The 22,555-nt window shown below is 39.5% G+C and overlaps 1 protein-coding gene across 5 annotated transcripts in view; it reads left to right on the forward strand.

Moving 5' to 3' along the window:
* The first annotated feature begins 6,609 nt into the window (after positions 1-6,609).
* LOC139749103 (uncharacterized) overlaps positions 6,610-22,555 on the forward strand; it is an 82,217-nt gene continuing 66,271 nt past the window's right edge. For 3 of the 5 annotated variants that reach the window (XM_071662664.1, XM_071662666.1, XM_071662662.1), the window contains exon 1: positions 6,610-6,985. The gene's annotated coding sequence lies outside the window, so the exon portion shown is untranslated. The remainder of the gene's footprint in view (positions 6,986-22,555) is intronic. The other 2 variants (XM_071662665.1, XM_071662663.1) reach the window with 1 other exon arrangement.

A 22,555-nucleotide genomic window follows, 5' to 3' on the forward strand; every position in this document is an offset into this window, starting at 1 on the left:
TGTTACGAAGTTCACAACTCGTAGTATCAATCTCACAACATATGTGTTACGAAGTTCAAAATTTGAGTTATGAGGTTCACAACCCGCGTTACGAAGTTCAAAATTCCTGTTATGAGATTCACAACTCGTGTTACGAAGCTCAAAACTTGTATTATGAGGTTCACAACCCATGTGTTACGAAGCTTAAAACTCGTGTTATGAGGTTCACAACCCGTGTTACGAAGATTAAAACTCATGCTATGAGATTCACAACTCGTTACGAGGCTTACGTGTTATGAGGCTCACAACCCGTGTTACGAAGCTTAGAACTCGTGTTATGAGGTTCACAACCTCTTACAAAACTTAAAACTCGTGTTATGAGGTTCACAACCCGTGTTACGAAGATTAAAACTCATGCTATGAGATTCACAACTCGTTACGAAGCTTACAACGTGTTATGAGGCTCACAACCCGTGCTACGAAGCTTAGAACTCGTGTTATGAGGTTCACAACCTCTTACAAAACTTAAAACTCGTGTTATGAGGTTCACAACCAATGTGTTACGAAGCTCAATGCTTGCTTGTATCATGAAGCTCACAACCCATGTGTTACGAAGTTCAAAACTCGTGTTACTAATCTCACAACCCATGTTACGGTGTTCACAACTCGTGGTACTAATCTCACAACATATGTGTTACGAAGTTCAAAACTTGAGTTATGAGGTTCACAACCCATGTTACGAAGTTCAAAACTCGTGTTATGAGGTTCACAACTCATATGTTACGAAGCTCAAAACTTGTATTATGAGGTTCACAACCCGTGTTACGAAGCTTAAAACTCGTGTTATGAGGTTCACAACCCGTGTTACGAAGATTAATTCTCGTGCTATGAGGTTCACAACTCATGTTACGAAGCTTAAAACGTGTTATGAGTCTCACAACCCGTGTTACGAAGCTTAGAACTCGTGTTATGAGGTTCACAACCCGTGTCACAAAGCTTAAAACTCGTGTTATGAGGTTCACAATCCATGTGTTACGAAGCTCAAAACTTGTATCATGAGGCTCACAACCCATGTGTTACGTAGTTCACAACTCAACATGAGAAACATGCCAGGGATGGCTACATGTAAGGCTGGATCACGTGAAGCCTCGTGGGACGTTTTGATCAGCTGGTAGGTCACCCCCCCCCCTCCCTCCAGCTGACTTACTGTTTGCTTGTTTACCACGGCCAGGTGGCTGGTAGGACAGTGTTGCCAACAGCAGCCATGCCACCTCACCTTGACCACCTGATGCTGCGCTGTGTTCAAAACTGAACGTCATGACTTCAGCACATCTTAATCCCCTCCCCCCACCTCGCCTTGCTGGTCAGCTGATACATACACGAATATGTAGGCAACCACATGGAGAGAATGAGTGAGGAAAGATTGACAAAGAGGATATATGTGTCAGAGGTGGAGAGAACGAGAAGTAGGAAAACAAATTAGAGGTGGAAAGATGGAGTGAAAAAGATTTTGAGCGATTGGGGCCTGAACATACAGGAGGGTGAAAGGCATGCAACGAACAGAGTGAATTGGAACGATGTGGTATACCGGGGTCGACGACCTGTCAATGGATTGAACCAGGGCATGTTAAGCGTCTGGGGTAAACTATGGAAAGTTTTGTGGGATCCCTTCTCCAGATCCATAAATGCTACATACAAATCCATCTGTTTTTCTAAGTATTTCTCACATACATTCTTCAAAGCAAACACCTAATCCACACATCCTCTACCACTTCTGAAACCATACAGCTCTTCCCCAATCTGATGCTCTGTACATGCCTTTACCCCTCTCAATCAATACCCTCCCATATAATTTCCCAGGAATACTCAACAAACTTATACCTTTGTAATTTGAACACTCACCTTTATCCCCTTTGCCTTTGTACATGGCACTATGCACGCATTCCGCCAATCCTCAGGCACTTCACCATGATCTATACATACATTGAATATCCTCACCAACCAATCAAGAACACAGTCACCCCCTTTTTTTTTATAATAAATTCCACGGTAATACCATCCAAACCCGCTGCCTTGCCAGCTTTCATCTTCCGCAAAGATTTCACTACCTCTTCTCTGCTTACCAAATCATTCTCCCTGACCCTCTCACTTTGCACACCACCTCGACCAAAACACCCTATATCTGCCACTCTGTCATCAAACACATTCTACAAACGTTTGAAATACTCCATGTCCTTCTCATGTCACCACTACTTGTTATTACCTCCCCATTAGCCCCCTTCACCGATGGTCCCATTTATTCTCTTGCCTTACGCACTTCATTTACCTCCTTCCAAGAGATGAGAGAGAGAGAGAGAGAGAGAGAGAGAGAGAGAGAGAGAGAGAGAGAGAGAGAGAGAGAGAGAGAGAGAGAGAGAGAGAGAGAGAGAGAGAGTTGATGTTACCGGCCGGATTACGCTTTGAAGAGTATATATATATATATATATATATATATATATATATATATATATATATATATATATATATATATATATATATCTGTGATAATGTAGTCGGCGTTAAGGGTCGTCCGAGATCATGTTATAATGTGGTCATCACCAAGTTTCAACATATACCACAATAACACACGTGACCACAGTGTACACCTTCCATGTGTGTTGTCATGTAGGCAGGATGCTGTACACTGTGCTGTGCTGGTCTGTGGTGCCAGGTGAAACTTGAATTGTTTACACTGCATGACGCTCCATGAAACACGGCGTGTATTGTGAAGTTTCAGTATGTTCAATTATCTGCCAAAAACAGGTGAGAAAGTAGAAAAAGTTATCATGTTAATTCTAAATTACAGACAAACTAGTAGTAATGCTTATCATCCTCAGTTGTGAACATTTTAAACTGTATGATAATTACAGGTGAGGATGATAATTATGGAAGGTATGAATTAATAAGGAGCAGCAGCACTAATACCTTCAAGGTAAATTCAACCTGATATCACGACCTACCCTGTCACCGCCAACACATTAAGATACGTCCACATCAGCGAAACATACACTGTATGTGTAGCTCTTAACGTATGTTTCTCGTATAACAAACCTCACCATTTGGATATCTTGCGTCGCGCACTCTGGCTGAGAAGTATTGTAGCAGACCGGCCACAGGACCATTATGTACGAACGAGTCAAACTTAATAGCTTTTCCCAGCTATTACATTCGAGTCAGGACAACAATAAGCAACACATTCGAGCATGAATAGTAATATCCGGGACTATATATATACATATAATGGCAGGAGTGGCTGGCTGGCTACTGGTGCGACGACGGTAAATGTGTGTAATGACTCCACCTCACATGAGAATAATTCATTCACAGCCAAGTGTGCCGGGCTGGCCACCATGGCGTGCACCTCACAGATTACCTGTATTTATGAATTTCACTTCGCATTGAAAATGGCGGGAAATCGATGGCACTTCTTGCGCATTTCCACGACTTTTCATGATGGTCAACTACATCATAATGGATGACAGCGAGGTGCGAGCCGTGAATATTGCTCCAGTAAATCACGCAGTATTGCCGGGGAGGCAGACTTCAATCCTTGGGTTGGCTGGTGATCCAAGGACGCCATTAGCATTAAATTTGTCCGTTTCTTTACATTTGTGTGGGTAATGTATGATAATATACGTGGTAGGAAGGAATGTATTCCCTGGTCAGAAACCTTCCTTGTTACGGTAAGTATCAGGTCCTTTGCTTCATATTCTAATCTTACCTACAACATTTTACTTCACGAATTACCTTCCCGAGCGTGTGTTGACCAACACAGATTACTAGGATCTCCATCACCTGACCAACTCTAACAACACTCCTGTTGGTCAATACCTACTAACACACTGCCTGCCTTAGTGTGGTGTGGCCTGGCCTGGTATGGTGTGGTGTAACGTGGCCTGCTGTGGTATGGCACGGTAGTGTGGTGGTATGGTAGGGCGTGGTGTGGTGGTAAGGTAGGTCTTGGTGTGGTGGTATGGTGGGTCGTGGTGTGGTGGTATGGTAGGGTAGTGTGGTAGTGTGGAGGTATGATGTGGTGGTGTGTGAGCGGTGGGAGGAGCGACCCTGATGATCACATTATAACGTGTGCGTGGCTGCCCCACACACACACACACTGCTGCTCCCACGCTCACGGCTCAGGTTATATCCTGAGTAAGTATGGTTGGTGTTGACCCATAACCGCGTTACGGGTGTTACATTAACCAGCGTTACTGACCAGCATAACGAGGTAGTTAGTTCCCTGGTCACGTGACGGGTGACGATGACACTACCGGTGTGCAGCACAACTTTACCAAGACCATCTCGCCTCCCTCCCGTCATGGTTATCACACTGTCTTGACACTAACAACCAATACTTTCGTTAACAACCAATCCAGGATCCACTGATGACCCCATGGTTGTTGACCTCACGCCTGATCTTCAATATGATAAGGCTGGCAGCATCGTGCATGGCTGGAGCAGGGAACACGTCACAACATGGTCAGCACGTCCCAGGACGTGGGTCTTACATGTCATCTGATGGTACGGATCTGTGGATCTTCAGCCATGATGATGATGATGATGATGATGATGATGATGATGACGATGATGATGATGACGATATAACTACGATGATGGTGACGATGATGACTACGATGATGACGATGATGACGACGACGATGATGATGACGATGATGACGATTATGACGATGATGATGATGACGATGATGATGATGACGACGATGATGATAACTACGATGATGGTGACGATGATGATGATGACGATGATGACTACGATGATGATGACGATGATGACGACGACGATGATGATGACGATGATGACGATTATGATGATGATGATGACGATGATGATGATAACTACGATGATGGTGACGATGATGATGATGATGACTACGATGATGATGACGACGACGATGATGACGATGATGATGACGATTATGATGGCGATGATGATGATGATGATGATGATGATGACGACGATGATGATGATAACTACGATGATGGTGACGATGATGATGATGACGATGATGATGACGATGATGACGATGATGATGACGATGATGACGATAATGATGATGACGATGATGATGATGACGACGATGATGATAACTACGATGATGATAACTACGATGATGGTGACGATGATGATGATGACTACGATGATGATAACGATGATGACGACGACGATGATGATGACGATGATGATGACGATTATGATGATGATGATGACGATGATGATGATGATGACGACGATGATGACGATGATAACTACGATGATGGTGATGACTACGATGATGATGACGATTATGATGACGATGATGATGACGATGATAACTACGATGATGGTGACGATGATGATGACGATGATGATAACTACGATGATGGTGACGATGATGATGATGATGACTACGATGATGATGACGATGATGACGACGACGATGATGATGACGATGATGACGACGACGATGATGATGACGATGATGATGACGACGATGATGACGATGATAACTACGATGATGGTGACGATGATGATGATGATGACTACGATGATGACGACGATGATAATGATAACTACGATGATAGTGATGATGCTGATGATGATGATGGTGACAATGCTGATGATGATGATGATAACTACGATGATGGTGACGATGATGACGATGCTGATGACGATGATAGTGATTATGACGATGATGGTGACAGTGTGGGTCAAGATGATGACGATGATCACAGTCAGGTACCCTGAGTGGTGTCGGCTTCCTCACACAAGACTGGAATTTAACATCACATCAAAGAAAACGCGGCGGGGACACCTCGCACGGTAATACCGCCCTAATAATAACCTTAATGGAATTACCCTCCACCCTCACCCTCCCCTCCGTCATCCCTCCATCCATACAAGTTGCCTATGGTCGAGCCTCAGCCTCTCTACCCTTCCCCCTCACCCCTCCCGCCTCACCGGAATTTGATATTGTGAGGCACTTAACTGGATATTCCCCTCCTCCCTCCCCCAGCCTGGTTCCTGTGTGTCCCCCCCCCACCCCCTCCCTCCCCTCACTAACACTAACACCAACACAATAGAAAGGATGCGGGGGGGGGGGGGGAGGGGGAGGGGGGTCGTGGTAGTAGACGAGCGTCACCGAGCCTATATTTGGTATCCATACGTGACCTGACCTGACCCCAGTAATCTTTATGACAGATGAGGTCGTGTGTAGTAGATTCAGAGCAGGTTTAGGGTTAGTGTTTAGTGAGGTGACCTCCCTCCCTCACCATGACTGGGCCTCCCTCACCATTATAACAACACAACACAACCCTGCCACAGTACAACAACCTTACCATCCTCTCTCTCTCTCTCTCCTGTATGGACGCGTCCACCTCAAACCATTTGGCAGAATTATCGTTCATCCTTTGAGCGGAGGTCGCCCTGAGTGCCCCTTGAGAATTGTCCCGGCGTGTGATTGGTCAGTTGGAGGAGGCAGGGTCAGCTTGCAGGTCAGGTCAAAGGTTGCCGTTCTGGCTATAGTGGTCCAGTGTTACCAACGTATTAAAACTTTCAAACGTTTTTTTTCCCCCCTAACTTGTGGTGGGAGGGGGTGCGTCCCCACACCTCTGACAGCCACAAGGCAAGTCCTCACGCTCCCTCATACACGAGGGTCGTCCTCACTACCCCATCAGCCTCACAGTGGTCGTCACCACACCGGGCCTCGAGGTCAGCCTTTCCCCTAATAACTCGCAGAAATCCTGGCGCTACGTTGCGACGCCCACCCATACGTGTGCACGCTCTGATAACTATGACAACCCCACACGATTGGTCGTACGCGCCGGCTCACCACCATATAAGACTGACAGCAGCGACGTGTTCTACCCCGGTCACTGTAGACGGTTGTCAGACTTGTGACAGTGAAGCAGCTGGGACGCGGGCGTTGCCTCACAACCCTGACAACAACAACAACAACACAACTGGTCGGTGGTGAGTATTCGCATTATAACTCTTGCCTCTCACAACACGAGCAGTGTCGCTGCTCACTTACAACGATGTCGCTCTCTGCTGACGTCTTCACGCTCGCGGGATACTCAGTGACGTCACTGTTAACTACGGTGACAGGTAGGAAGATGGAAAATGGGCCTCGCTCCTTCCCTTCTTAGAAAATGGTCAGGAAAAAATATGGGGAGATTCATGTGAGGGGGAACCGTTGTGAGTGAGGAAGGTTGACCGGTGTTAGTGAGTCTGTTTTTACCTTCAGTTATTACATATTTATTTATCCATTTATTCATTTATCCATTCATTTATTTTTATTTTCGCTGGAGCGTCGTCAACTGACCTTGAACATCTTCAGGTTGTCAACATAACTTTCGGGACGTATGTAATTTTTCTCCTCCCTGTATGGGAGGAAGATCTTACACACACACACATAGCTACTGGTGATCGTAGTATGATTTTTGTAAGACCAGGGCGATTGTGCCCAGCTGTTTAATCATTTTAGTTAAGTGACCAATTGGGATTCATCCATATTTGTTGCCACTGTGTAGAAGCACACATTATAAGCTCCGTTTCCATTCATCTATGCTCATGAGAGATATCATTTATTGATGAGTGCATTATCTCAATACCTACTGCTGCTAAAAGGAAATGTAGGTCATAATCTTATTCAGTGGCGTGAATATACCTAGAATCATGTATAAAATCTAAGGCACCCAATTTTTTTCTATTTGTTTCCGATTAATAATAATAATTATCATTATAATGATATCAACAACAACGCCAATAATAATAATAAGAAAAATAATAATAGCAATAATAATAATAATAATAATAATCATAATAATAATGATAATCATCATTATCATTATAATAATAATAGTATAATAATAATAATATAATGCAGGCAGTATATTTGCAAGGTGCAGTATATATATATATATATATATATATATATATATATATATATATATGAGAAAGGATCACAATTTTGCGCGTGATCAAAATATTCCCCGTGGACTCATAGGAACATATATATATATATATATATATATATATATATATATATATATATATATATATATATATATATATATATATATATAATGAAGTTATCAGTTGTGTAGTGCGGAATGTGAACATATATCTTCCAGAAGGTTCCAGGTTGGTCGAGATCAGGTCAGGGAAGACCCGTACATCACGATGTGTACCAACTGTTCTCCCGTACATCGCACGTATCAATACTCACTATATATGATATTAAGATAACAATTGTGACACAGAGATAATATAATTCGTTAATGTACAGGAAACATGAGCTACTGGAACTGTATAAGCCTTTACAACTTAATTTATTCCAGTCAATACGCGTTATAACTCCCCACTTACGTTGCTAGTGATGTGAAGCCGACAGAGGATCACGTGCAAGACTTTATATATATATATATATATATATATATATATATATATATATATATATATATATATATATGTATATATATATATATTAATTCATTCATTATACATAACCGCTGTTTACCTCGTCAGCGAGGTATCGCTATGAAACAGACGAAGAAATGGCCCATCCACTCATATACATATAAGGGCGTCTCAAAAAAACTCATACACACTTTGAATTATCATTAATACAATGTCAGTTAAACTATATCCAATATCTATAATTCATATTAGAGACAGATGTGTGATCATTACCATGAGGTGTCGCGTGTATACAAACTGATCATCGTACTCTGACCCAGACACACATGACAACACTCCCACACACCAACAACATTAAGCAGTGGAGAGGGTCACATTATCTTTCACTGGCGGCTTTTATCTCATCGATTGTTGTTGGTTTTGCGCGATAAACATTATCGAGTAGGTTGGTCCAGTAAGAAATCATCCACAGTGTGAACCGACCAGAGGTGACACTCCCTCCTCTGTTCCCGCGCTACCTTTTGCCCTTTTCCCGCCTCAGCGAGGCAGCGCGGGAACACACAAGGAAAGGCCGCAGTCGCTCTCAACCATTTTCTAGCTGTCATTATATACATATATATATATATATATATATATATATATATATATATATATATATATATATATATATATATATATATATATATATATATATATATATTGTGTGTGTGTGTGTGTGTGTGTGTGTGTGTGTGTGTGTGAGCTGATAAATGTGCCATGCTATCAGTCTGCTTAGTACATTATTGATCAGAACTTTTCATCACTCACAACACTCCATACATTCGGTATTTCCAAACCGACATGCAAATGTGAGCAGCAACCAAGCGTCCTACAACCTTAAAACTAACCAGTTACTCACGTAGTCCACATGTTAGGTAGGTAGCACGGCAAGTGACCATATATTAGCTCATATATTGCTTCGAGTGGCCCAGGTGTATAACTAGGAGTGGCCCAGGTGTATAACTAGGAGTGGCTCAGGTGTATAAGAGAGTGTTGTGAAACAGAACTAATAACTGACACGTCAAACAAACAAACGAACGCATCTGTACCTGGCGGTAATAAATAATGTAATACTCAGTAATTATGTGTCGCACATCAACACGTATTTAATGTGGTGTCGTCAGCTGTATTCAAAGACATGTTTTCTCTCGTGCATTAATAGCAACGATAAATAAGACAGTGGCCACTAATACTCATAATCTAATTAATATAATACGAAGAAATGATATCATTTACATCAAGAACAGAGGTTAACAATCACAATCTTTCATCTTAAACATTTGATTTCAGATTATTTGTTGTATGTCAAACGTTTATCATGTCAGACACATTTACTTGATATCATTTATCATTGCAATGAATAGGTCTTGCGGCGAGTGTTATAACTGTACAACATATTTTGTCTGGTGATGGTTTACACAACCTCAGTGGGTCATCATCACTGTGAACATATTGTTAGTGAAGGTAATACATATGATGAAGAACAGTAGGTCGTCATCAGTGTGAACATATTGTTAGTGAAGGTAATACATATGATGAAGAACAGTAGGTCATCATCAGTGTGAACATACTGTTAGTGAAGGTAATACATATGATGAACAACAGTGTGTCATCATCATCAATATAAACATACTGTTAGTGAAGGTAATACATATGATGAACAATACGTCGTCAATACGAACAACGTGTTCACGTACACGTCTGGCCACATGACCTGCTACTAATGTACACGTCAACACACTTCCAGTTTTGCACATCAAAAAATGTATGCAATATGGAATCTTTTCTTAAAATGTATGAATATATGGAATCTTTTCTAAAAATATATGAATATATGGAATCTTAAAATGTATGAATATATGGAATCTTTTCTTAAAATGTATGAATATATGGAATCTTTTCTTAAAATGTATAAATATATGGCATCTTTTCTTAAAATGTATGAATATATGGAATCTTTTCTTAAAATGTATGAATATATGGAATCTTTCCTTAAAATGTATGAATATATGGAATCTTTTCTTAAAATGTATAAATATATGGCATCTTTTCTTAAAATGTATGAATATATGGAATCTTTTCTTAAAATGTATAAATATATGGCATCTTTTCTTAAAATGTATGAATATATGGAATCTTTTCTTAGAATGTATGAATATATGGCATCTTTTCTTAAAATGTACGAATATATGGAATCTTTTCTTAGAATGTATGAATATATGGAATCTTTTCTTAAAATGTAAGAATATATGGAATCTTTTCTTAAAATGTATGAATATATGGAATCTTTTCTTAAAATGTATGAATATATGGAATCTTTTCTTAAAATGTATGAATATATTGAATCTTTTCTTAAAATGTATGATATGGAATCTTTTCTTAAAATGTATGAATATATGGAATCTTTTCTTAAAATGTATGAATATATGGAATCTTTTCTTAAAATGTATGAATATATGGAATCTTTTCTTAAAATGTATAAATATATGGCATCTTTTCTTAAAATGTATGAATATATGGCATCTTTTCTTAAAATGTATGAATATATGGAATCTTCTTAAAATGTATGAATATATGGAATCTTTTCTTAAAATGTATGAATATATGGAATCTTTTCTTAAAATGTATGAATATATGGTATCTTTTCTTAAAATGTATGAATATATGGCATCTTTTCTTAAAATGTATAAATATATGGCATCTTTTCTTAAAATGTATGAATATATGGAATCTTTTCTTAAAATGTATTAATATATGGAATCTTTTCTTAAAATGTATGAATATATGAAATCTTTTCTTAAAATGTATGAATATATGGAATCTTTTCTTAAAATGTATGAATATATGAAATCTTTTCTTAAAATGTATGAATATATGGAATCTTTTCTTAAAATGTATGAATATATGGAATCTTTTCTTAAAATGTATGAATATATGAAATCTTTTCTTAAAATGTATGAATATATGGAATCTTTTCTTAAAATGTATGAATATATGGAATCTTTTCTTAAAATGTATGAATATATGGAATCTTTTCTTAAAATGTATGAATATATGGGATCTCTTCTTAACATGATGATAACATAACTGATCATCAAACGATGAATATATAGTCTGTCTCTTCTGTAATCATGAGCTGCCTTACTCGGCTGTTGTTATTACACTGGCAGTAGGTTGTGCTGGGTGTAACACCAGAGTATCATAATAATAGTAAAGCGTTACGACCGTTACTGGACACAGTTCCTGTCTTGTCACACCACAGACCGGGTGTACAGTGACGTGTGTCACATCACCGAGTGTGGACGTCCGTGACGCGCGTTATTACTCCGGGCGCGTAACACATCCATGATCCCACGAGATCGACCGCCACACCCGCCATGACGTAACGTGAGGCCGCGCCCCGCCCCCCGCCCGGGAGGCGCGGCACAACTCTTACGCCATGACGTCACGCTGGAGGTTTACACAAAAACAAAATGGCGAGGAGAGGAAAGCCTCGGTCCCTCACACCAGCTGTTGTGAACCGGTTCCCTCACACCAGCTGTTGTGAACACCGGTTCCCTCACACCAGCTGTTGTGAACCGGTTCCCTTAGACCAGCTGTTGTGAACCGGTTCCCTCACACCAGCTATTGTGAACCGGTTCCCTTACACCAGCTGTTGTGAACCGGTTACTCACTCCAGCTGTTGTGAACCGGTTCCCTCACACTAGCTGTTGTGAACCGGTTCCTCACACCAGCTGTTGTGAACCGGGTCCCTCACTCCAGCTGTTGTGAACCGTTTCCTTCACACCAGCTGTTGTGAACCGGTTCCCTCACACCAGCTTTTGTGAACCGGTTCCTAACACCAGCTGTTGTGAACCGGTTCCCTTACACCAGCTGTTGTGAACCGGTTACTCACTCCAGCTGTTGTGAACCGGTCCCTCACACTAGCTGTTGTGAACCGGTTCCTCACTCCAGCTGTTGTGAACCGTTTCCTTCACACCAGCTGTTGTGAACCGGTTCCTTCACACCAGCTGTTGTGAACCGGTTCCCTCACTCCAGCTGTCGTGAACCGGTTTTACCTACAATAACCAAAGGTTTGCAGGAGTGATGGTCTTAGACGAACAATAAAATGTCTTAAAATCAAAATCAAAGAAACTGAATCTACCATGGATGGCTTCCGTTCCCATGACAGTAATGTTATATATCCGTAGAGAAAGAACATATATATAAACATTAATATATTCACGTACTTATATATCTATCTACCTATACCTATATATGGCCCGGGTTCGAATCCTGGGGCGCTTTAACGTGAATGGTTGACATAGATTCCTGGTGACAGTGTACCGTTGGGGTGTATATGTGCGTACGTCCATATTCTATAGATACATATAAAATCTGTATGTACCTACAATTCATAAACACCTGACCGATCAATGTGTGTAATTTTCACCGACCAACTTCCTCCTTGCACACAACACACAAGGGCGTCACACAGGGTCTGCTGCTGCCTCCTACGCTCTTCCTCCTTAAGATCAAGATGGATTTAAAAATAAAAAAAGAAAGCTTCTCACTGCGTCCCTCACTGCGTCCCTCCCCGTGTGTTACCGGCGGTGTGTGGCCTCACCCGAGCCACGCACGTCTCGCCTCGTCACAACTGCCTACGTACACCAGCAGTCGCTCTCACGGCGGCACCAGGCAATGAAACTAGAAATACCACCTCCGACATCCCAGTTTGCTCTCGTAATTCTTTCATGAACGCCTCATGATTTTCTCATCTCTTCTCATGGTACTATGATTCTGCCGTCACCCACTCATCATAATCATCATGGGTTACCTGTTATCATCGTTATCATAATAATCATGGGTTACCTGTTATCATCGTTATCATAATAATCATGGGTTACCTGTTACTATCGTTATCATAATAATCATGGGTTACCTGTTATCATCGTTATCATAATAATCATGGGTTACCTGTTATCATCGTTATCATAATAATCATGGGTTACCTGTTATCATCGTTATCATAATAATCATGGGTTACCTGTTATCATCGTTATCATAATAATCATGGGTTACCTGTTATCATCGTTATCATAATAATCATGGGTTACCTGTTATCATCGTTATCATAATAATCATGGGTTACCTGTTATCATCGTTATCATAATAATCATGGGTTACCTGTTATCATCGTTATCATAATAATCATGGGTTACCTGTTATCATCGTTATCATAATAATCATGGGTTACCTGTTATCATCGTTATCATAATAATCATGGGTTACCTGTTATCATCGTTATCATAATAATCATGGGTTACCTGTTATCATCGTTATCATAATAATCATGGGTTACCTGTTATCATCGTTATCATAATAATCATGGGTTACCTGTTATCATCGTTATCATAATAATCATGGGTTACCTGTTATCATCGTTATCATAATAATCATGGGTTACCTGTTATCATCGTTATCATAATAATCATGGGTTACCTGTTATCATCGTTATCATAATAATCATGGGTTACCTGTTATCATCGTTATCATAATAATCATGGGTTACCTGTTATCATCGTTATCATAATAATCATGGGTTACCTGTTATCATCGTTATCATAATAATCATGGGTTACCTGTTACTATCGTTATCATAATAATCATGGGTTACCTGTTATCATCGTTATCATAATAATCATGGGTTACCTGTTATCATCGTTATCATAATAATCATGGGTTACCTGTTATCATCGTTATCATAATAATCATGGGTTACCTGTTATCAACGTTATCATAATAATCATGGGTTACCTGTTATCATCGTTATCATAATAATCATGGGTTACCTGTTATCAACGTTATCATAATAATCATGGGTTACCTGTTATCATCGTTATCATAATAATCATGGGTTACCTGTTATCATCGTTATCATAATAATCATGGGTTACCTGTTATCATCGTTATCATAATAATCATGGGTTACCTGTTATCATCGTTATCATAATAATCATGGGTTACCTGTTATCATCGTTATCATAATAATCATGGGTTACCTGTTATCATCGTTATCATAATAATCATGGGTTACCTGTTATCATCGTTATCATAATAATCATGGGTTACCTGTTATCATCGTTATCATAATAATCATGGGTTACCTGTTATCATCGTTATCATAATAATCATGGGTTACCTGTTATCATCGTTATCATAATAATCATGGGTTACCTGTTATCATCGTTATCATAATAATCATGGGTTACCTGTTATCATCGTTATCATAATAATCATGGGTTACCTGTTATCATCGTTATCATAATAATCATGGGTTACCTGTTATCATCGTTATCATAATAATCATGGGTTACCTGTTATCATCGTTATCATAATAATCATGGGTTACCTGTTATCATCGTTATCATAATAATCATGGGTTACCTGTTACTATCGTTATCATAATAATCATGGGTTACCTGTTATCATCGTTATCATAATAATCATGGGTTACCTGTTATCATCGTTATCATAATAATCATGGGTTACCTGTTACTATCGTTATCATAATAATCATGGGTTACCTGTTACCACCGTTATCATAATAATCATGGGTTACCTGCTATCAACGTTATCATAATAATCATGGGTTACCTGTTACTATCGTTATCATAATAATCATGGGTTACCTGTTACCACCGTTATCATAATAATCATGGGTTAACTGCTATCATCGTTATCATAATAATCATGGGTTACCTGTTATCAACGTTATCATAATAATCATGGGTTACCTGTTACTATCGTTATCATAATAATCATGGGTTACCTGTTACTATCGTTATCATAATAATCATGAGTTACCTGTTACTATCGTTATCATAATAATCATGGGTTACCTGTTACTATCGTTATCATAATAATCATGGGTTACCTGTTATCATCGTTATCATAATAATTATGGGTTACCTGTTATCATCGTTATCATAATAATTATGGGTTACCTGTTATCATCGTTATCATAATAATTATGGGTTACCTGTTACTATCGTTATCATAATAATCATGGGTTACCTGTTATCATCGTTATCATAATAATTATGGGTTACCTGTTATCATCGTTATCATAATAATTATGGGTTACCTGTTATCATCGTTATCATAATAATTATGGGTTACCTGTTATCATCGTTATCATAATAATTATGGGTTACCTGTTACTATCGTTATCATAATAATTATGGGTTACCTGTTACTATCGTTATCATAATAATCATGGGTTACCTGTTATCATCGTTATCATAATAATTATGGGTTACCTGTTACTATCGTTATCATAATAATTATGGGTTACCTGTTACTATCGTTATCATAATAATTATGGGTTACCTGTTATCATCGTTATCATAATAATAATGGGTTACCTGTTACTATCGTTATCATAATAATTATGGGTTACCTGTTACTATCGTTATCATAATAATCATGGGTTACCTGTTATCATCGTTATCATAATAATTATGGGTTACCTGTTACTATCGTTATCATAATAATCATGGGTTACCTGTTATCATCGTTATCATAATAATTATGGGTTACCTGTTACTATCGTTATCATAATAATTATGGGTTACCTGTTACTATCGTTATCATAATGTTGTAGTTTTTGTTTCGATGCTAAAACTTTCCTGTGCATTGTTATTGTCATCATACAGATGGTTCATCTGTAATTGTACAGATGGTTCATCTGTAATTGTACAGATGGTTCATCTGTAACTGTACAGAATATTGCTTTCAAATTCGGGGAGGTTTCCAGATGTACATTTTCACCTGGGTCAGGTGCACCACAATCCCAACTATCAACGACCCTAAACGGATCCCAAAGTTGGACACATTTACGTTGTCATCCCCATGTGCTGTTGATCGTGCGCTGATCTGTGTCGGAGGAAACTGGACACACGTAAGCGTCGGTCGTTAGCCGGACCACACGATAGTGGTCGTGGGTGGTGATGACCCTGGTCACTACCACCTACCTTCCTCATCTGCACCCACCTGCTCCCCAGCTGGCCCGTGTGTGTGTGTGTGTGTGTGTGTGTGTGTTCCTGTGATATTTTCCAGTCACAGTGTCGGCCGTCCAGTGGGACCCACACCTGGTTAAGGTACACCACCTCCCACCTTCTCACAAGAAAAAAATATACATATTTTTTCAGTATATTTGTACACATTAATTAAGATGGATTGCATTTACACTTAACACACACACACACACACACATATATATATATATATATATATATATATATATATATATATATATATATATATTATCCCTGGGGATAGGGGATTAAGAATACTTCCCACGTATTCCCTGCGTGTCGTAGAAGGCGACTAAAAGGGGAGGGAGCGGGGGGGCTGGAAATCCTCCCCTCTCATTTTTTTTTTTCTAATTTTCCAAAAGAAGGAACAGAGGGGGCCAGGTGAGGATATTCCAAAAAAGGCCCAGTCCTCTGTTCTTAACGCTACCTCGCTAACGCGGGAAATGGCAAATAGTTTAAAAGAAAGAAAAGAATATATATATATATATATATATATATATATATATATATATATATATATATATATATATATATATATATATATATATATATAGTGCCATTGTACAAAGGCAAAGGGGATAAGAGTGAGTGCTCAAATTATAGAGGTATAAGTTTGTTGAGTATTCCTGGTAAATTATATGGGAGGGTTTTGATTGAGAGGGTGAAGGCATGTACAGAGCATCAGATTGGGGAAGAGCAGTGTGGTTTCAGAAGTGGTAGAGGATGTGTGGATCAGGTGTTTGCTTTGAAGAATGTATGTGGGAAATACTCAGAAAAGCAAATGGATTTGTTTGTAGCATTTCTGGATCTGGAGATGCTCTGTGGAAGGTATTAAGAATATATGGTGTGGGGGGCAAGTTGTTAGAAGCAGTGAAAAGTTTTTATCGAGGATGTAAGGCATGTGTACGTGTAGGAAGAGAGGAAAGTGATTGGTTCTCAGTGAATGTAGGTTGCGGCAGGGGTGTGTGATGTCTCCATGGTTGTTTAATTTGTTTATGGATGGGGTTGTTAGGGAGGTGAATGCAAGAGTTTTGGAAAGAGGGGCAAGTATGCAGTCTGTTGTGGATGAGAGAGCTTGGGAAGTGAGTCAGTTGTTGTTCGCTGATGATACAGCGCTGATGGCTGATTCATGTGAGAAACTGCAGAAGCCGGTGACTGAGTTTGGTAAAGTGTGTGAAAGAAGAAAGTTAAGAGTAAATGTGAATAAGAGCAAGGTTATTAGGTACAGTAGGGTTGAGGGTCAAGTCAATTGGGAGGTAAGTTTGAATGGAGAAAAACTGGAGGAAGTAAAGTGTTTTAGATATCTGGGAGTGGATCTGGCAGCGGATGGAACCATGGAAGCGGAAGTGGATCATAGGGTGGGGGAGGGGGGGCGAAAATTCTGGGAGCCTTGAAGAATGTGTGGAAGTCGAGAACATTATCTCGGAAAGCAAAAATGGGTATGTTTGAAGGAATAGTGGTTCCAACAATGTTGTATGGTTGCGAGGCGTGGGCTATGGATAGAGTTGTGCGCAGGAGGATGGATGTGCTGGAAATGAGATGTTGGAGGACAATGTGTGGTGTGAGGTGGTTTGATCGAGTAAGTAACGTAAGGGTAAGAGAGATGTGTGGAAATAAAAAGAGCGTGGTTGAGAGAGCAGAAGAGGGTGTTTTGAAATGGTTTGGGCACATGGAGAGAATGAGTGAGGAAAGATTGACCAAGCGGATATATGTGTCGGAGGTGGAGGGAACGAGGAGAAGTGGGAGACCAAATTGGAGGTGGAAAGATGAAGTGAAAAAGATTTTGTGTGATCGGGGCCTGAACATGCAGGAGGGTGAAAGGAGGGCAAGGAATAGAGTGAATTGGATCGATGTGGTATACCGGGGTTGACGTGCTGTCAGTGGATTGAATAAGGGCATGTGGAGCGTCTGGGGTAAACCATGGAAAGGTGTGTAGGTATGTATATTTGCGTGTATGGACATGTATGTATATACATGTGTATGGGGGTGGGTTGGGCCATTTTTCTTTCGTCTGTTTCCTTGCGCTACCTCGCAAACGCGGGAGACAGCTAAAAATATATATATATATATATATATATATATATATATATATATATATATATATATATATATATATATATATATATATATATATATATATATATTCATTTATTTATTTATTTTGCTTTTTCGCTGTCTCCCGCGCCTGCGAGGTAGCGCAAGGAAACAGACGAAAGAAATGGCCCAACCCACCCCCACACACATACGTCCACACACGCAAACATACACACCCACACATCCCAACGTACACACATATATACACACACAGACACACACATATAAACACATGCACACAATTCACACTGTCTGCCCCTACTCACCCCCATCGCCACCCCGCCACACACTGAATTACATCCCCCTCCCCCCTCATGTGCGCGAGGCAGCGCCAGGAAAAGACAACAAAGGCCCCATTCGCTTACACTCAGTCTCCAGCTGTCATGCAATAATGCCCGAAACCACAGCTCCCAGTTCCACATCCAGGCCCCACACAACTTTCCATGGTTTACCCCAGACGCTTCACATGCCCTGATTCAATCCATTGACTGCACGTCGAGGTATACCACATCGATCCAATTCACTTTATTCCTTGCCCGCCTTTCACCCTCCTGCATGTTCAGGCCCCGATCACTCAAAATCTTTTTCACTCCATCTTTCCACCTCCAATTTGGTCTCCCACTTCTCCTCGTTCCCTCCACCTCCGACACATATATCCTCTTGGTCAGTCTTTCCTCACTCATTCTCTCCATGTGACCAAACCATTTCAAAACACCCTCTTCTGCTCTCTCAAACACGCTCTTTTTATTTCCACACATCTCTCTTACCCTTACATTACTTACTCGATCAAACCACCTCACACCACATATTGTCCTCAAACATCTCATTTCCAGCATATCCACCCTCCGGCGCACAACTCTATCCATATCCCACGCCTCGCAACCATACAACATTGTTGGAACCACAATTCCTTCAAACATACCCATTTTTGCTTTCCGAGATAATGTTCTCGACTTCCAAACATTCTTCAAGGCTCCCAGGATTTTCGTCCCCTCCCCTACCTTATGATTTACTTCCGCTTCCATGGTTCCATCCGCTGCCAGATCCACTCCCAGATATCTAAAACACTTTACTTCCTCCAGTTTTTCTCCATTCAAACTTACCTCCCAATTGACTTGACCCTCAACCCTACTGTACCTAATAACCTTGCTCTTATTCACATTTACTCTAAACTTTCTTCTTTCACATACTTTACCAAACTCAGTCACCAGCTTCTGCAGTTTCTCACATGAATCAGCCACCAGCGCTGTATCATCAGCGAACAACAACTGACTCACTTCCCAAGCTCTCTCATCCACAACAGACTGCATACTTGCCCCTCTTTCGAAAACTCTTGCATTCACCTCCCTAACAACCCCATCCATAAACAAATTAAACAACCATGGAGACATCACACACCCCTATATATATATATATATATATACATATATATATATATATATATATATATATATATATATATATATATATATATATATATATATATATATATATATATATATATATATATATATATATTTTGCTTTGTCGCTGTCTCCCGCGTTTGCGAGGTAGCGCAAGGAAACAGACGAAAGAAATGGCCCAACCCACCCCCATACACATGTATATACATACGTCCACACACGCAAATATACATACCTACACAGCTTTCCATGGTTTACCCCAGACGCTTATATATATATATATATATATATATATATATATATATATATATATATATATATATATATATATATATATATTATCCCTGGGGATAGGGGAGAAAGAATACTTCCCACGTATTCCCTGCGTGTCGTAGAAGGCGACTAAAAGGGGAGGGAGCGGGGGGCTGGAAATCCTCCCCTCTCAATTTTTTTTAATTTTCCAAAAGAAGGAACAGAGAAGGGGGCCAGGTGAGGATATTCCCTCAGTGGCCCAGTTCTCTGTTCTTAACGCTACCTCGCTAACGCGGGAAATGGCGAATAGTTTGAAAAAAAAAAAAAAAAAAAAAATATATATATATATATATATATATATATATATATATATTTTTTTTTTTTTTTCGCTGTCTCCCGCGTTTGCGTGTGTGTGTGTGTGTGTGTGTGTGTGTGTGTGTGTGTGTGTGTGTGTGTAGTGAGGAAAAGCTGTGGATCTATAAGAAAATATTTTACAAAAAATATGGGTTCTCTGCGCCAAAAAATGAAAATAAGGTATTAAAAATCGCGCAATTATAAAAAAAATCTAAAGCTGAAAAACTATATTTTTAAGTGAGGTTCGGTTAAATCTATAGAAAAACACTTACATAAAGTATTTCTGAAATCTGGAAGTAATTGAACAACTCCTTCACCCCCCCCCCCCACACACCCATCCCCCAAGGAAACTAAAAATATAACATTTCTGCTAAAAATACCAACTTTATAAGAAATCGCTAAAAAACTAATTGCAATAATTTTTGGCCATCAGTGTTATAGTAATGATGTCTTCAATGTTATTGAAGTATATGAAGAGCATTAAGTAAAAATAACTTATTCTACATGACACAAATATGAATTCGTAAATAAATGCCATTCTATATGTCATTTCAATATTAATATAAAATGGAATTTGAAGTTTATTTATTGTGGTTTTGTTTTAAGATATAACCAATCATCTTATTTTTTGATGTGATGTACTTCAGAAATAAGAAGTACAATATTTCAGTAATAACCCATAACTCACGACCTGGGTGTGGCTGGTCCACCCTAACCCCTTCACAACCATGTAAGGAATTGTGCTTCTGGAACTCAGGAATTCTTTTGTCCGAGTCAAATTTTGGTTGAGTCTGTCACAGTACTCTGCTGGGTCGTTGTTATGTATCCATCTTTACATGTTTGGCCACACAATGTAATTCATGTTTCCGTAATTAATGTTATAATGATCTACTGACTGTGTGTGTGTGTGTGTGTGTGTGTGTGTGTGTGTGTCTAAATAATCATTTTCAGTGGAAAGTCACCCTTGATGATGTACATTGTTGAAGCCGACGGCTGCGTTACATCAATATTGTGCCACTCAGTCATCCCATAATATTCCTCTACAGTGAAATAAAAAACGGGAACTTTTCAAAGGTCAAACACGACTACGTTCTTCTTTTTTCTTGCCCTCAATACTCTTCAGCATCCCAGCTGAGGAACAAAGTTGCTCTCCTCATGAATCATGGTAGTGAGTATGTTCTCAGGGTGACCGAGGTATACATTGCTCTGAAGAACAGGTTCACAGTGAGCTTGATATTGCCAGCGAAGGGAGGAGTACTACTCGTTCTTACCTCTAGCAATATCATGCAGTGTTAATGTTGAGGAATATCATGGATGACTGAGTGGCACAATACTGATGTGACGCAGCCGTCGACCTCAACAATGTACATCATCAAGGGTGACTTTCCACTGAAAATGATTATTTACACACACACACACACACACACACACACAGTCAGTAGATCATATATAATATCAATTACGGAAACATGAACAACATTGCGTGGCCAAACATGTAAAGATGGATACAAAACAACGACCCAGCAAAGTAGAAAGACTCCGCCAAAATTTAACTCGAAAAAACCTCAAAAAGCACAATTCCTTACACGGTTGTGGACCCCAGAGTGCAGGAGGTCGTGAGTTGTGGGTTATTAATGAAATGTTGTACCTCCTATTCCTCAAGCACATGATTTCAAAAATAACATTATTGCTTATATCTTAAAGCAAAACCACACAATAAACTTCAAGTTTCATAATATATTAATATCAATATGACATACAAGATAAAATGGTATAAATTTACGAATCTAATATTTGTGTAATGTAGAATAAGTTGTCATTTTAGCTAATGCTCTTCATATAGTTCAATAACATTGAAGATATCATTATTATAACATTGATGGGTGAAAATTACAGCTATT

Source organism: Panulirus ornatus, chromosome 6 (genome assembly GCF_036320965.1).
Source record: "Panulirus ornatus isolate Po-2019 chromosome 6, ASM3632096v1, whole genome shotgun sequence".
NCBI classification, from domain to species: Eukaryota; Metazoa; Arthropoda; class Malacostraca; order Decapoda; family Palinuridae; genus Panulirus; species Panulirus ornatus.